Consider the following 17,495-nt stretch of genomic DNA (forward strand, 5'->3'; position numbering starts at 1 on the left):
AGCGCCGTGTAAATCTGCTGGAGGGGCCCCACCAGAGCTGGGACCTTGCTGCCTCGGACCTTCTGGCCAAAAGCGGCGGCTGCTCTTCCCACCTATCACCTGTGGTGCCTGGGAGCACCCTATAGAAAGAATCAAACCCTTGGAACAAGTGGCTGGAGGTTCCCAGAGGTTAGGAGGCCGCTGGAGGGACGATAGCCTTGGAAAGGCTCTCTGGGCAGGGTGGCTTTGCAGGGTTTGTGCAGCAGCTTTGCTGTGTAAGCGGGCCGTTAGCTGCCAGGGGTTGCTCTCAGTGGAAGCTGCAGCAGGCTGTTTCAGCCTGTATAAGGTTAACTTGCTGATGAAAATAATAAGAGAAAAGAGGAGGAGCGGTTTTGCAGTCAGCCTGTGACCATGAACGTTTTGAGCAGCCGTCCAAGCCTGTGGGAAACAAGCTGTTCTGTAACTCTGACTTCCTGAGTGCGTCTCAAAGTTGATTTATTTTTGCAAAGACGCATGGTATGTCAGCAGAAGCATCTGTGGTAGAAGCCCAGGTGGCTCTCAAAGGACAAAGTCCTTGCTTTTTGCTGCACCTTCCCCACCACAGCTTAGCTGTAAGTCACAGTACAGACACGTGGGAGCTGACTCCTTGGAAATGGAAACCAGAGGAAAGGGAGGAAAAGGATTTGTAATCATTGCTCTTACCTTGACAAGTCATCACTGTCTTGTCATTGCCTGGTAGCAACTCCTCAGTGCCACGTGTCAGCTCTGAGCCGATGGAGGTGGTCTTCAAGATGTGCAGGTTACGCAAGTGCTACTGCTGTTGGTGCAGAGGTTGGGCCAGGAGATAACAGCGATATTTGTTCCTGCAAACGTCCACCTCAGCTGAGGTGCCCAGCTGGTCCCCATCCAAATGAGAGGGGACTGCAGAGCACTTTGGTTTTTGGCAGAAGGCGCCATCTCCAGTGGGAGCTATGGTCCATCCCTCCGCTCGCTGTGGGTTCGGTTATTGATGGGAAGGGGCAGATACTGGCTTTGGCGCTGCCTTTTCCCTGAGTGCCCTGAACTAACAGGATGCACTTTGGGGAGTCACTTCAGTACTTGTGTTGCCAGCTCTGCCTTTGGGGGTTTTGGTGTGCTTTGAGCAGTGATTTCCTTTCCATGGATCACCTTCTCCCTCCACCAAACAAAGCAGGCCGACAGTTGGTTGTGCCCCACTTTCCAAGACCAGCTTTTTCCTTTTCAGGCTGGTGGAGGTTGAGGAGATTTGCATTATTTAGGGGCTGAGGAAGGGGAAATAGGATCTGCATCTATTTATGGTTGGTCTCCTTATTGAGGTCACTTCTGTAGCGGTGAGTCATGGTGTGCCGTCCCCTCGGGTATCACGTTGGCATATGCTGTAGCAAAGCCAGGGCACAACAGCAGGAGTTTTTGTGCTGGATCATCATACATCCACCGTCTGTATTTTATGCCACCTGCCAGCTGCAGCCTGCCTGAGGCTGACATTAAGCCAGCAGTGTTGCAATATCGTGTTCACAGCACTGCATAGTTGCATTTCTGTCCTGGCAAGCATCCACGGTAGTTTTCCATGATCTGACTCAACTGCCATCTTACGGAGAATATGCTAGCCGCGGCAGACCGCTGGCTCCTGCCGTGTCCTAGGGCTGGTACGCCTATGTAGCAGTAGCCCGCAAGGGTGAGTAGTGAAGTGTATCCTTTTAACCAGCAATTCTTTCTTCCCCGTGGGGTAGCAGGAATGTGAGGAACCTTTCCAACAGCCTATTTTCATTTCCCAGGAGAAATAGGTCACAATATTTTCCAGTTTTATGGTCTGACATACAGCAGTAATGAAGGGAGAAATGACAAAGGTTTCCCAAAACAGTCATGTCCTTCACAATTTTTTTTTTAGCCACAGAATAGTAGAATAATGTGTAACTGATGATTTCTTCTTGCCCTCTCCCTTTGAGTCAAACAGTCTGGCGTGCAGCTTCACTGACAATACAGGGAAGCTGATTGTGGACGTACTGCCTGAAGTTTCTGTCCAAATACATTGAATCCTGGAGAATGGTGATTTCATGTCAGAAGCTCAAGAGGTTTGAGTCTGTTAACTGCTGGTGCAGGTTTTCTTGGGAGTGAGGATATGAGTGCAAGGCTCCATCAGTAATGCTGCGTTAGGATTGTTGCAGAGAGCTGTGCGGGTGCATATGAATGGATGGGTTGTGTTGCTCGTCCGTAGGCTTGTCTCCTCTGATGCCTTAGAGCAGTCTCATCTGACTGTGCCTTGGGATCCAGCAGCACCCTGGATGTAGGGAGATATGTCCCTTACCAGGATCTTACTGCACCACTGACTGGCTTCCTGGAGCATGGCAGGACATCTGGTGAGTTATACAGCGTACAGAGAGATGCCAGCAACACTGCAGCAATCACCGTGGTCTCGGTGGTGTTGGGCAAATCATCCCGCTGGGGCCTCGGCCGCTGGGAATAACACCTGCAGGGACCCATTGCCACTCCCTCGCTGTTTGAAGATTTACGCTTGCAGGGTTCTCCCAGGTTCTTGCTGAAGCTGGATTTTTTTTGTGCAGCGGAAGTTCACCATTTTGGTGTTCGGTTTGGGTTATTTTGAGCCAGGATCACATTCTAGTGTCAGAGAAATGCCACGTGGGCACTGACCCAGCTCCGGTTCCGCTTCCGACAGCAGCGGTGATGCAGGAACGGGAGGAGGCCAGGACAACTAGGGCTTTGTGTCATGGGCAATGTCTCATACCCCCTGTGGAGACCTGCAGGCAGCTGGAGCAGATTGCAAAGCCCTGATATTCCTCTTCTGCCAGTTGTTGCCTGCAAGCAGAGGGAGGCTTGGACAGTGAGCCCTGGCCGGGGTAGCCAGCCCTGACGGGACCTTGCCTTTGTTTGTGAGCTGGTTTACAGATCTCTTCTGCAATGATGAAGGCAGGCATGGTTTTCTTTCTTTCTATCTTTGTAACTAAGAATGGAAAAATCCATTTGACTTGCTAAATCTCTTCTGATCTGAGAAGACGTGTTCACATGGCTGTAGTGACACAGGGATATAAGGGAAGGTTTGGAGGGAAACCGTATCTTTTCTTTAGGTCAGCTGGCACTTCTGAAGAGATCCTTGATATGCCGAAGCCAGCCAGTTTAGTTCCTTTATTATAGCCCTAATTAAAAAAAAAAAAAAAAAAGGCAAGCCTTTACCGGGTGCTAGTAAAGGTAAGGGACTTAATTTTTTTCACAGCTGCTTCCAAAGTCTTACACATTTTGTAAGTGTTGTTTGCTCCTTGCTCATCATTGATGCTCTAAATAAAGGCTTACAGGGCTGTGGTTGAAAACAAGAAATGTAACGTTTGAAGGTAAATGGTTTGTTGTCTCCTGTCTTAGGAGGGAGATGTCTGGCCAAATTCTTCAGTTGAAATTTACGTGATCTTCAAACCCCGAGAAGCCAGAGTGTATCAACAGTCTGCTGCGACATCTCAGGTACAGCTCCTTTCTCCTCCTCCTGCTACCCACAGCAAAGGCGAGGCACAAATACTCTTCCAGCCCAGTTGGTTCCCACGGAATTCCTAGGAAGAGCCGGTGGTCAGCAGGGCAGTGCCAGCACCTTCCTGCTGTCCCTGTGGCTCCCAGCTGGTCTGTGCAGAGCCAGGGCTTAGCGCGCCTGGCTCCGACCGCTGATCCCAGAGCAGCCAAAGCAGCGAGCTTTCATACCATGCATTCGTTGTGCTGCAAGGTGTTTGTAAAGGCAGAGAGGTACTCGCAGAAGAGCTTTGGTGGACGAGCACTAAGCCCCTATAGACCTCCAGGATGAGCCTTTATTACGTGGATGCACCATCGGGCTCCTGAGGCGGTAGGAGCTGAGTGAAACGTGCTCCCTGCCCCTGGGTCACCTCCCGCTCTCCAGGCGCTGCCAGACCGTAGTGGCTGAGCCCTGCTGAGCACAGGGTGTCTGTGAACGTGCCACACGTGTGCTGCTGTCCCTGCGTGGGAATCGTCACCTCGTGGCTCAAGTCTATGCTTCATCTGGGTCGCGTGTTACAGGGCTCGCTGTCCTCAGCAGGGTGAGCACCCTCCCCAGAAGTCAGAGTGCGAGCAGCCTGCTAGACAAGCTTTATGCTCCTCCCGGCTGCCAGAAGTGCTGTCAGGTCTTTTTCTGGGAGCGGTTATCACTGACCCACCGAGTTATGCCGCCTTTGCCCTTACAGAGGTGATGGCCTTGCTGTGCTGGCACGGGGCAGGGAATGCTTGCAGCAAGCTCCGTGGTTCAGGTTACCTTGTCCTTCCTCTCCGTCCGTGTGGTGCTGCTTGAGGTGTTTTTCAGGAGTGGGAGGTCCCTGTCAGATTTCCATCCAGGGAACGCTCTGGTTTTCCCCATCTAAGAGGAAGGAGGTGCGAGGCCCGTGGTCCCCAGCAGCCAGGCTCCCGTTCTGGAGGGTGCTGAGATCACTAACCCAGCTGCTTCGAGCCATTCCTTACTGCTCCAAGCTGACAGATACAAAGGCCATGAAACAGCTTTTTATTGATACGGTAATTGCGCAGGGTTTACTTGGCAAATGCCACCTACAGTAATTAACCAGGGCTCGTGTTAACAAACCGCCTTCCTGGCCGCCAGCTGCAGTTGTTAGAGCTGTGGAAGGAAAGGGTTGATTTAAAAAGTTGCTCCCAAGGGAATCCTGGCTCAGCGCTGTGCTCCTGGCCCTGGGATTTTTGCTGTGGTGGTGGGGCTGTCCATCACTTTGCTGCAGGGATCTCCAGGGGTTGTGCCTGGAGAGCTTTTGTTGTTGTTGTGGCAGAGAAATAGGAAAATTACTTACATGCAACCTGGGAGTTACAGGAAACAGAGCTGGGCAAGCGATCGGTGTTTAGAAAGAGGAGCCTGCTCTGGAAAAACCCTCGTGGTCCCTCAGGAGATCTGAACTCTTCCATGGGCCCCTTGGGAGAGGACCTCAAGGAGGTCACCTACCCCCCATCCCTCACAAAACAGAGCTGAGCCGCTGTATCGTCAGGGTGGAGACTGTCCCAGGGTGCAAAAAGAGTTTAAAGAAGAAACCCGTGATCTTTAACTAGGGAGTCATTAATTTTGCTTCTTGACGACTCTGAGCAGTGTGACTGCCTTCCTCGTGCATTTGCATGCCAGTCACAGATCCCTTTGGAGGACGATTTGCAGACAGCGTGTGCCCCTTGCAGGGAATATTTAGAAGCTTTGCCCTAGTGCAGCACTGTGAAATTGCAGTTGGATCTCGAGCCCCACGGGGAAGTGGCTGGCCTCCATGTGTGTTTTTGCAGTTGCCTCCATAAATCGCTTAGCCGAACGCTTCTGGACCAGGTGATTTACAGAACTCATCAGCACTGTGCAACTTGCAAAGCCAGCGGTTAAGAATGGTTTGAAATTTGTTTTGTTTAAGCTCAAAATGAACTTTCTTAGTTATTCATGCAAATAAAGCCATGGCTCTTGAGTGCTGGAAGGAAGCACGTGGTGGGGGGGCTCAATCACCTAAAATTCTTTTTTTGTTGTTTTTTTCTGGATATGGAAATGTACTGGGTTACATCTGATTTCTTCCAAAACCCATTTCTAAGCCGCTTTTGCAGGGAGAAGCAAAATCCTAAGTGCTGATCCCTCCTTCACTTGCCGTGTCCTATATCGTGTAAAACTGGATCTCTGTGTTGATGTGGTTGGTTGAGAATCACGTTCAAAACCAAGCTCAAAACCTGGGGACGTTCCGTGGGCAAAAAAACGAGTGCCAGAAAGCAGCAGAAGTTAGGGACTTGGGAAACAGTTCTGTGCTGTTGGGCCACCCACACCCCTGTTTCTTTGAATGCCGAGCTGTAATCCCTCCATGATGTGCCAAGGTGTTAACCCGACTGAGATCCGAATTCTCACTCCACAGAACCAGGTGTGGCTTTGGGACTGAGGACAAGGAGGCTGCGGCCCCTCCATGCCCTGGTCCATGTGCTCTGGGACATGCTGTGGTGGGAGCATCACACGGTCCCAGCCTGGGGCACCCAGGCCTTGGCCAGCGGCTGGGTGCTCCTGGAAGCCCCAGCTGCTAGCGAGGAGCGGGACATACTCTCTTTTTTCTTTCTTTTTCTCTCGGCTGTCCTGAATGGTCTGTATTTTACTCTGCTCCTCCTCCTTTCAGGAGAGCACTCTCTGAGGTTCACCTGGAAGGAGAGAGCGTAAAACTCCCAGGGTTTCCTAAAGTTCCAGCATCAATGTAGGGGCAGAAGAAAGGATAGCTTCCGCAGACCTTCCAGGAGAGGCTGAGGGCCTGCTGCAGAAGGGAAAGAATGGCCACTGATTTTTTTTGATGATAGTGGCCGTGGGGCATGCCTCACCCATGATTATGGGCAAAACTTGTCCCTTGGAAATCTTTGTCATTTCCTAAGAGCTTTGATGGTTTAGAACGTCAAGTTTTTAATGAAAATTAGGCCACATGTGATGCAAGATGGAAAAATCTTCTGAACAGCGAGCACCCAGTACTGCCTCTTTTCGGGTGTCTGTGCAATAGAAGTACACAGCCCTCTGATGCGTGCCTGAGCTGTGAAGTGTAACTCATCTCTGCTGTCAGCTGGGCTTCGGCTGGATCCACTGAAAAACCGCTGAATTCAGCACAAGCTCCCTAGCTCTTCCTTTCTGGCTTTGGACGTGATCAAACATCCCCGTGCCACGGTTGCAAGCCCAAAGTCAGGGATCACTGAAAAGGCTGTTCCAGGAGGGTTTTTTCCGAGTTGTGATCTAGTCACACGTGGGCTGCTCTTTGCAATAAGAAGTTGGTTTGGACATTCTGGAATGACTAAGCAGCAGACTTTTATAAAAAAAGAAATCAACTTTCAGTCCCTAAGCTTTAGTTAATGGTGGGTGTCACACAAAAGGAGCTCAAAGGATAGAGGAATAGTTTTGCACAAAAGCCACAGTGACGGTTGTGTACAACTTCTGGGGCTACCTTCTGCTCCTTGTGCTACTCGCTTTCCGTACAAGAGTAGAATGGGATGGCAGTGTTACCGAAATCTCGGAATGAAGAACTTACCGACACCAATGTGATGTAGATAAGCAGACATTTCTTTATGGACGGCCGGGTGCGTGAGTGAGTCCCCTCACGATCGACGCACACCATGGTTCAAAATCATACACCTTGTATAGAACTCATTCATACATATTCATTAAATATCCATGCATAATCGTAAGATTTCCCATAAATCATTAACATACTCTCCTCTCGTACCCGATTCTGCGCAGTAAAGGTTAGAAAGGTCCGGAAATGGGTCTGGGGTACGATTTGGGTAGGTGGTATGTGAGTCGGTGGTCTCGATCTCCCCCTGCCAGAATTACCTGCCACTTGAGGTAACTGTTTCTTGGCCGGCAGCTATGGGTTGCTTCACTCGACTCTTCCCAGTTCACATAAATTCTCATTTTGACATTTTAGTACATCCTCCTAGGTTACATATAAACAATCATCTCAAATCTTAAGTCTGTTATCTAAGTTCTAAACATTCCTACTAGGTGATTCTGACCAATTCCTCCGGCCTTGGTACGGGGCTGTACAGAGGGTTTTCTATAGCCGCTTTTTACTATAACTATAAGTTTCATTAAAATATATTTTCTTATCCTCTTATATTTCTATTACATGATTGATTTTATAAAATCAAATAATCAATCAAATAAAGTCAATCTTAACTTATTAGCAAATCTATAACATTTCCCCATCCTCTTATATTTCTATTACATGATTGATTTTATAAAATCAAATAATCAATCAAATAAAGTCAATCAATCTTAACTTATTAGCAAATCTATAACATTTCCCCCCTTTGAAAGTGTTGAAAATCATTATTTCAATACTTTCACATTATTTACATATCATTTGTTTCAACATATTTTGGTGGTGGGCTATACCTTGGTGGACTGGTTGGTACTTCTCTCATGATCATACGATTGATTGCAATTCTATTGGTAAACTGCTTCTTCAAACATGCATATACCAACATGATCATCAAAAGGACAATCAGTAACAGAAACAAAGTTTTGATTAGGGATTGTATCCAAGAGCTCAAGTTCCTTCCTAATTTGTTAAAAATTTTCCCTAACCAGTCTTCTGACATATCTTCTTGAATTGATTCTGTTTCTTTTTCAATTTTATCTAATAAATCCAAATCATGTTCGACATCTTGTGTGACGTTTGAAATGGGGATGCAACAGTGGTCCAGCTTATCTTTGAGATATCCACATACTCCATGTTCTTTAAGTAGGAGCATATCTAGTGCCATTCTATTTTGTAAAGTCATTCTAGAGGTCGCCTGTAATTGTATATTCAGTTCCTTAAACCCCTTTTTGGTAACGTTTGCTAATTTTTCCACTTGACCAGTTAACTTACAAAGCCATGCTCTGTTTCTATATGATGCTATAGGATTTAAAAGTGATTCAATTGCCCAGCCAATTTTCACTCCTGTAGATGGTTCATTCCAAGTATCATCATTTGTCTCAGATCTCTTTGTTCGTTTCAGTTCTAAATTTTCTAGAGATCCTCTAAACGGTGATTTCTTCCAAATCGGACACAATGTTGGCACGCCTAAAGTTATTTGTTTCACTTTACCATCTAATGGTAGATGAGTTGTCCAGGTTCCATCACTCAATGCCCAAATTAAATGTCCTGGACTTTGAATAGTAGATTTTCTACAACTAAACATAATTCCTCTTCTGGGTATATAGGCGCTAGATAGATTGAGAGTATTCTTAAGACCTCGACAAAAACAACCATATTTTAAAGCGGCAGCCAAAGGAGGGATTCTTTGAATTATTAAGTCTGCATTGCTACAATCATACACTTTTTCACATTTCCACCATGGCACTATTTTATTCTCCTTTTCTCCCAATGAAGTTGATCTATCATTGACCCAGGGTAATACTGAAAACACTTTTCCATCCCAGGTAAAACACCAAGGAGTTTTTGCCATATACTGAAAATGGGAATATAAGGTCATAGGCCAAACCGAATCCCAAACTATTTCCTTTTCCTGTAGGGTTCGATTCTTTTTCTCACATTTTGTCTCGGTTATCCATACACTGGTGTTTGTTGTAGCCATTTTAGGCTAGTAACACCATCCCTTGTTCCCTAAATCTCCATATAATCCCGGTTTAGCTACAAATCATCCTTTACATTCCCAAATGGTTGAATATACTGGTGATTCTTCCCCAACTTTAACCTTTTGCAATTCCCAAGTTTCCCTAGGTTCTTGTTTACAATCCATTGTCTCATTTTCATATTCTAATTTGGTCAGATTCATGGTTAAGATTCCCCATGGAATAGATTCACCTACTGCCCTCGGTATTGGTAAACAAGCAGTGATCTGCATAACATTTTGTAAATTGGCAAATCCTTTAATCAATCCTACCATCAAATTTTCCTCAGCCGTTTGTTTGGGAATTTCAATCACTTGTTCTGTCTCTATTTGTCTTTCATTCCTGTCCACCAAGTCAGCCCATGATCCTGCCAACACTACCAACCCAAATGGAATCCAAAGAACGATCATAACCTGATATGAAAAATTAGACATTTTTCAAAGTCAAATTTAAAGTCTTTGGGTCACGGTTGATAATCTTCCATGGAATAGGTGCTTTCTTCACTCGAGTATAATGGATCCAAGCATCCGATTCTGCTATCTTGAGAGCCGTAAAAGTGGTTAACAGTACTTGGAAAGGTGCTTTCCAACGTTCCTGTAAAGGTTCAGAGGTCCAGGTCTTCACATAGACATAATCTCCTGGTTGGAAATCATGCACTGAATTTTCCAGGGATAAAGGTCTATTCCAAATTACTGCACTCCGAATTGCAGCCGGAGTTTTTCCTAGAGAAAGCAAATAGTTATATACATCCTGCTTTCCTTTTACATGTACGTTTGGATTTGGTTCTGGAGACTCATATGGTTTTCCATATAATAATTCATAAGGACTGAGTGAGGTTCCACTCTTTGGCTGTACCCTGATACGTAATAATACCAATGGAAGCGCCTGAGGCCACTTTAGACTGGTTTCTTGACAAATTTTACTTATTTGTCGTTTCAAAGTTTGATTCATCCTTTCCACTTTCCCACTAGATTGGGGTCTCCAAGATAAATGTAGGTCACAATTAATACCCAATACTTTGCTAACACTTTGGACTACTTCAGCAACAAAGTGTGGACCTCTGTCAGAAGAAATTCCAATAGGAACTCCAAATCTCGGAATTATTTCTTGTAATAACCACTTCACCACTTCTTTTGCTTGTGTAGTGCGACAGGGAAGGGCTTCTGGCCATCCTGTAAAAGTATCAACCCCTACCAGGATGTACCGGTACCCATTTTGTCTGGGCAGCTCTGAAAAATCTACTTGCCAATCATCTCCAGGTTCTACACCAGATTTCAGTCTACCCATTTGAACCTTTTTCTTAATCATTGGATTATTTTTCAAACATACTTCACACTTTGCAGTTACCATTTTAGCTATTCCCAACATCTTAACTGATATTACTTGTTTTCGTAAAGATGTTACTAAGGCTTCTGCTCCCCAGTGACATTCCTGATGTCTCGTTTGAATTATCTCTCTCATCACAAGAGGTGGAATTACTACCTGTCCATTAGGAGTTACCCACCATCCCGCTAAGTTTTTCTTAGCATTTAATAACGGACTCAATTTGTCATCTTCCTCTGAATATCTCGGGTTTTCCCTAGGAAGGGTTACTGTTTTAGAAGGAATTATTGCCATTTGCAATGCTTGTTTCTTTGCTACCTTTTTTGCTGTTCTATCAGCTAAATTATTCCCAGCTATTATTTTTGTATTCCCAATCTGGTGTGCCTTACAGTGCATGATTGCTACTTGATCTGGCTTTTGAACTGCTTGCAATAATCATAAAATTTCTGTTTGATGCTTAATGTTTGATCCTTGAGAGGACAATAACCCCCTCTCTTTCCACAAAGCTCCATGGACATGCGCTACCCCAAAGGCATATTTTGAACCAGTCCAGATACTTACTTTCTTGTCTTTGCTTACCTCTAAGGCTCGAATTAAAGCGATGAGTTCCGCCTTTTGGGCTGATGTGGTACTCGCCAATGCTCCTGCTTCTATAACTGTAGTCTCTGTTGTTACCGCATATCCGGCGTATCGGACTCCTTGTTCCATGAAGCTGCTTCCATCACTATACAGTTCCCAGTCTGGTCTCTCCAATGGCACATCCTTCAGATCTTCACGACTGGAATAAACATACTCGATGGCAGCCAAGCAATCATGTTCCAGTCGTCCTTCTTCCTGTATGGAACTTAAAAATACTGCAGGATTTACCAGGTTAGTTGTCTTTAGAATCACATCATCCTGTTCAGTCAGTACTACCTGGTACTTCATCATTTGGCTGGGAGACAGCCAGTGTCCCCCCTTCTGTTCTAGGACAGTTATCACCATGTGTGGGACATAGACTGTTATTGTTCTTCCCAAAGTCCATTTCCGAGCTTCTTGTATGAGCATCACTGTTGCTGCCACTGCTCGAAGGCAGTTTGGCCACCCTCTACTCACTGTGTCCAGTTGTCTAGAGAAATATCCGACTGGTCGTTTCCAGCTTCCTATCTTCTGAGTTAACACTCCCAGTGCAAGGTGTTGCCTTTCATGTACAAACAGCTGGAAATCTTTGGTTAGATCCGGCAGTCCCAAGGCAGGTGCAGACATTAAGGCACGTTTCAACTCTACAAAAGCCTTTTGTTGTTGTGGGCCCCATACAAAGGGAGAGTTCTTTTGGGCCTCGTACAGCGGTTTAGCTATTAGCCCATAGTTCATGATCCAAAGGCGACACCACCCAGTCATTCCCAAAAATGCTCTGAGTTCATGAATATTTCTCGGCTCAGGTATACCACAAATAGCTTCTTTGCGATCTTTTCCTAATTGTCGTTGTCCTTTTGAAATCTCAAAGCCCAGATATATCACAGTCTGGCAGGCTGTCTGGGCTTTCTTCCTGGACACTTTGTATCCATTTAGTCCCAGGAAATTCAAGAGGTCGATAGTCACCTGTATACAGGTAAGTCTTTCTTCTGTAGCAATCAATATGTCATCCACATATTGTAAAAGTAAATGCCCAGGTCTTGATTTATCCTGTTTCCACATTTCAAGTTCCTTTGCTAATTGATTTCCAAAGATAGTTGGACTGTTTTTAAATCCTTGGGGTAATCTAGTCCATGTCAACTGCATCTTTCGCCCGGTTTGAGGATTTTCCCATTCAAAAGCAAACAGTTTTCTGCTTTCTTTTTCCAAAGGTATACAAAAGAAAGCATCTTTTAAATCAAGCACTGTAAACCGTTGATAAGTGTCCCTCAATGCTGTTAACAGTGTATAAGGATTTGCTACTACAGGATAAATATCCTTAACTAGTTGATTTACTGCTCTCAAATCTTGTACCAGCCTATATTCACCCGAGGGTTTTCTGACTGGTAAGATAGGAGTATTATACTCAGATTCACATTCTTCCAAAATGTTATACTCCAAAAATTTATCACTCAATTTCTTCAATTCCTGTCTCACTTCCGGTTTGATTGGATATTGTTTAATTCTCACTGTTCCTGCGCCTTCCTTCAAATCTATTTTAACAGGCTCTGCTAGCTTCGATTTACCAGGAATATCTGTTTCCCATACAGTAGGGATCACTGCCAAATCCACCTCCGGTGGAATTTCTTGTTCCTTTACTCTTTCTTGTAGCATCAAGGTTTCTCCCGTTTTTGACTCGGGTATTTTCAAGAAAAGTTCTCCTTCATCAAAAACAATTTGTGCATTTAATTTAGACAACAAATCTCTTCCTAACAAGGGTATCGGACATTCTGGTACATACAAAAATTCATGTGTAATTATCTTATTTCCAAATTTCAAATCTAGGTGTTGTAGGAATGGCCTGGTTTTCTTCTTTCCCTGTTGCTCCTATTATATTGGCTGGTTTTGTTCCTATTTTTCCTTTACATGTATTTAATACCGAAAATGTCACTCCTGTATCTACTAAAAATTTAACTTCTTTATCTCCCAGCTAAATTTTAACCAGAGGTTCAGCTGGGTTCCCTCCGGTCCCCTTCAGTCGTCTAAAATCATTATCTTGGCAAGGTCGTGAGAAACACTCTTGTTTCTAGGGCAATCCTTTTTCCAATGTCCTTCCTCTCTACACAAAGCACACTGATTTACTCCTAAGGGGGTATTAAATTTCCGATGGCCACAGTGCATACAACCTCCCCTCCCATTAAATCCTCGTCCTCTTCCTCTGCCCCTTCCTCTGTCTACCGTTCCTGTCATTACTGCCAATAAATCTGTTCTCCTTGATTTTCTTTCTTCTCTTTCTCTGTTGTTATATACCCTCCATGCGACTTCCAGCATTGTATTCAAACTCCTTGAATTCTCTCCCTCCAGTTTCTGGAGTTTTTTCCTTATATCTGGTGCCGATTGCCCCATAAAAATCAAAGCCAGTTGCATTTGTGCTGCCTCTGTTTCCACTCTCAAATCAGTATATTTTCTGGCAGCTTCCTTTAATCGTTCCCAAAATGCTGAGGGAGATTCATTTTTATCTTGTCTTACTTCATATAATTTAGACCAATTCAGAGATTTAGGCATGGCATGTCTAATCCCATATAAAACCCATTTCTGATACCGTCTCAGTCTTTCTCTATGTGTTACATTATTTGGATCCCACTGCGGATCCCCAGATGGAAAATTCTGTTCTATTGTTCCACCTGTAATTCCACTCATCACATCCAACTCTGCCTGAGCTTTACCAGCTTTTAATACCATTTGCTTCTCTGTATCATCTAACACATTATCCAGGATCACCTGTAAATCATTCCAGTCTGGATTCTGTGTTCTAGTTATAGTATCTGCCACCTTGCCCACTTTTTCAGGATCTTCTCTATAATTTCCTGCTGCCTGCTTCCAAGTCATCAAATCCATAGCTGTAAAAGGTACTTTCACATAGACCGGTCCATCACTACCAGCTCCCCGTCGCAGGGGAGCTATAGTCTGTGTCTGTTGCCGAGTTCTCCGTGAAACAGGAGTATGAATTACAATCTCCGATAATCTCTCTTCCACATCTCCTGTTCCACTGCTATCCGGTTCAATCGCCTGTTCTCGTGCCCTAGATTCTCGACCCTGATTCCTTTCTCTCCTAAGAGGGGATATATCTAATTCTGGTCCATCATCACTCTCAGTAACAATCTTTTTCTTTAAACAACCTTTCCCGATCTCACAAGTTGAGCAACTGCAGAATGGTATTATAATTCAGTGTTCCATTTATGGGCCACTTTTCCTGATTTTCCAATGTATACAGAGGCCACCAATTATTACAATACTCAATCATCTGGCTTTTTGGCAAATCCTCATATAAATCTCCCCAATGTGCCAATAAACATCCCAATGGAGAATTTTTCGGGATTTTATCATTTACAGCAAGATTACGCATGCTTTTACTTTTAAACAACCGAGTTAACTTAGATGCCATGGTATAATCACTCACAGTACAATACACAATTATTCAACTCTGTCTCCCCGATCCGCGGATCCACGCTCCACACTCGCTTTCGTGCTTAATTGCACGTCTCACCCTTACAGCCACACTCACACTTTTCCACAATTGTTACTTTAAACAAAGACATAAAACACAATATTATACACTTCTTAATTTTCTTCTCGATACACAGACACAATAAACAATTCTGTATCAGAAGAAAAACCCCTCCTAACTTCTTGTTAGAGGCACTACCTTAGAGAACACTAGAGCATGTAGGTTCTCTTGTTTCCACTTTTGTCCAACCCTGCAATAGCTTTCGCTTATGTCTTACGGGCAGGCGCCTAGGCTTCCTCTTCCACAAGGATCCTTATAGTCCAAGCCTGCGCAGCTTTCACCGCGTCTGACAGGCAGACTTACTCAGTGGGACTCAAACCCACTGGTGGGTCTCCAACCCACTCCTTACCATACACTTATTATAGTGGGACTCCTACCCACTTACTACAATTACAAGAAGAAGTGTCTTACCAAAATCCAGGGAACGTCGCGAAGAGCCTTACGGATCGGGGATCGATGGGTATCCCCGAGAAATCCTCGGTGCCGGCTGGAACCGATCAGGTCCCCGACTCCTCCGGTCTCCTTCCGCGAGGTCCCATCTGGGTCGCCAAAACTGTTACCGAAATCTCGGAATGAAGAACTTACCGACACCAATGTGATGTAGATAAGCAGACATTTCTTTATGGACGGCCGGGTGCGTGAGTGAGTCCCCTCACGATCGACGCACACCATGGTTCAAAATCATACACCTTATATAGAACTCATTCATACATATTCATTAAATATCCATGCATAATCGTAAGATTTCCCATAAATCATTAACATACTCTCGTACCCGATTCTGGGCAGTAAAGGTTAGAAAGGTCCGGAAATGGGTCTGGGGTACGATTTGGGTAGGTGGTATGTGAGTCGGTGGTCTCGATCTCCCCCTGCCGGAATTACCTGCCACTTGAGGTAACTGTTTCTTGGCCGGCAGCTATGGGTTGCTTCACTCGACTCTTCCCAGTTCACATAAATTCTCATTTTGACATTTTAGTACATCCTCCTAGGTTACATATAAACAATCATCTCAAATCTTAAGTCTGTTATCTAAGTTCTAAACATTCCTACTAGGTGATTCTGACCAATTCCTCCGGCCTTGGTACGGGGCTGTACAGAGGGTTTTTTATAGCCGCTTTTTACTATAACTATAAGTTTCATTAAAATATATTTTCTTATCCTCTTATATTTCTATTACATGATTGATTTTATAAAATCAAATAATCAATCAAATAAAGTCAATCAATCTTAACTTATTAGCAAATCTATAACAGCAGGGGGACCTAAGCCAAAATCTGAGCTAGAATTCAGGCACTTTAGGCTGCTCCAGTGGTTCAAGAAAGGCTTCAGACTGAAAGATCCTGCACTATGCCATCTTAGCAGACTTAAGGAAGAAACTCAGCATCCTGGAGTTCAGCTGTAAGCCTTGTGGTCTCAGTTGCCTTTGCAGCAAGGGGTATGTGTGTTAGCAGTACACTTAGAGCTTATCTGGTTTCAGTAGCGAGGAGGCTGGTTTTCCGTAACTGCTCAGTATGCTTCAGGTGGGGCGTCTTTACAAAGCTGAGCTCTTGGTTTGATGGTGGGAACAGGTGAGTGCTGCTCTCTGGAGACCGTAAAGCCCCGTCTTAACAAGGCGCTGCTGCAGGCGGTGAGCCCTGGAGCACCCCGGTACGGAGCCCTACGTTAGGCGCAGGTGGTGGCTGAGATGCTCTGCCTGCTTGAGGCAGCGCTCGGGTGCGCGTGTCGCTGTCAGCAGGCTGCTGGGGTATCGCTGTCAGCAGGCTGCTCTGCCTTGCTTGGGCTCATACTTCTCAGCTCCTGTGCGGTCGTCTCCGATTGCAGCGATACAGACAGCAGATTTTTCTCTCCGGCTCTGTTTTGTGAGCTTTGTGCCTTCTCTGAATGGATTTCAAAGCTCGTTTAAGTGCATGGGAAGGAATTCAGAAATCATGTTTTATACGCAGCATCACTTTCTGAGGGTGCAAACTGATTGCTAAGTTACAAACCAGCCCAAGGGCTCCGTCAGAAGTTAGAAACCAGCCGCAAAGTTGATCTGCTGAGGGAAGAGAAGGGTCCCGTATCTTCTCGCGGAGCATCTAGTGCTGGTGCCACCCAGCCCGGAGTCGGGGACTGGCTCTGAGGCTGCCTGGAAAATCCAGGCGAACCGAAGGAATTCTGTACTGACATGGCAACCTCTCCCCAGGCCGTGAGACCAGGCTGCCCCTGCGCATCAAAGGGAGCGGCATAGGGCCCCAGCTGCGCTTCAGCTTTGACCAGCTGGACATCGGGAAGGTTTTTGTTGCATCAGCCCCCAGCTACGAGGTGAGCAGTGGGGCTTGCTGGGGTTGGGGTGGATCCTGATGGCCCCTGGGGCAGCAGTGAGCTTTGTGCACCTGCTGGATTTCTGGCAACACAGGCAGTTATGTGCACGCATTATTTGATGTAAGTTAAATGTGGGAGTTTTTGCAGAATCTGGATAGTTTTGATGGGGTCTGAAAGGTGTGTATGTTGTCCACAAAGCCCCGATCCCTGCGTTTTGGCAACCTCCCTTTGAGACCAGCTGGGAGGCTTCATGCAGAAAATCCAGCCCTTGACACATGATAGCAACACCGGGTCAAAAAGGTCAGGATCCAGAGGCTTTTGTTTCAGCCCTAGATGCACTGCGCCCTGGTACCCTGGCGGTTAAAAAGCAGCTGGAACAAAGGGGTTGTGTTCCGACTCGAGTCCGTTGCAAACACCTTTCAGTGAAGCGCAACTTGCTGGATCCTGGCGCCGGAGGGAAGCCGGGCAGCCTCCCCGCGCAGAGCTGCCCGCGCAGGTACCGGGAGCGCTGTCCCTGCTGACCAGCCTCCTGCCACCCTTCAGACCTGGTGCCCCTCTGGCTCTATGAACAGAGCAGGGCAGTTCTGGAAATGAAGCAAAGGAGCT

The 17,495-nt window shown here is 45.7% G+C and overlaps 1 pseudogene; it reads left to right on the top strand.

The window, feature by feature from the left end:
• LOC129785675 (hydrocephalus-inducing protein homolog) overlaps window positions 1-17,495 on the top strand; it is a 67,500-nt pseudogene that overhangs the window by 36,891 nt on the left and 13,114 nt on the right.

This window comes from Falco peregrinus, chromosome 14 (genome assembly GCF_023634155.1).
Source record: "Falco peregrinus isolate bFalPer1 chromosome 14, bFalPer1.pri, whole genome shotgun sequence".
Classification (NCBI taxonomy): domain Eukaryota; kingdom Metazoa; phylum Chordata; class Aves; order Falconiformes; family Falconidae; genus Falco; species Falco peregrinus.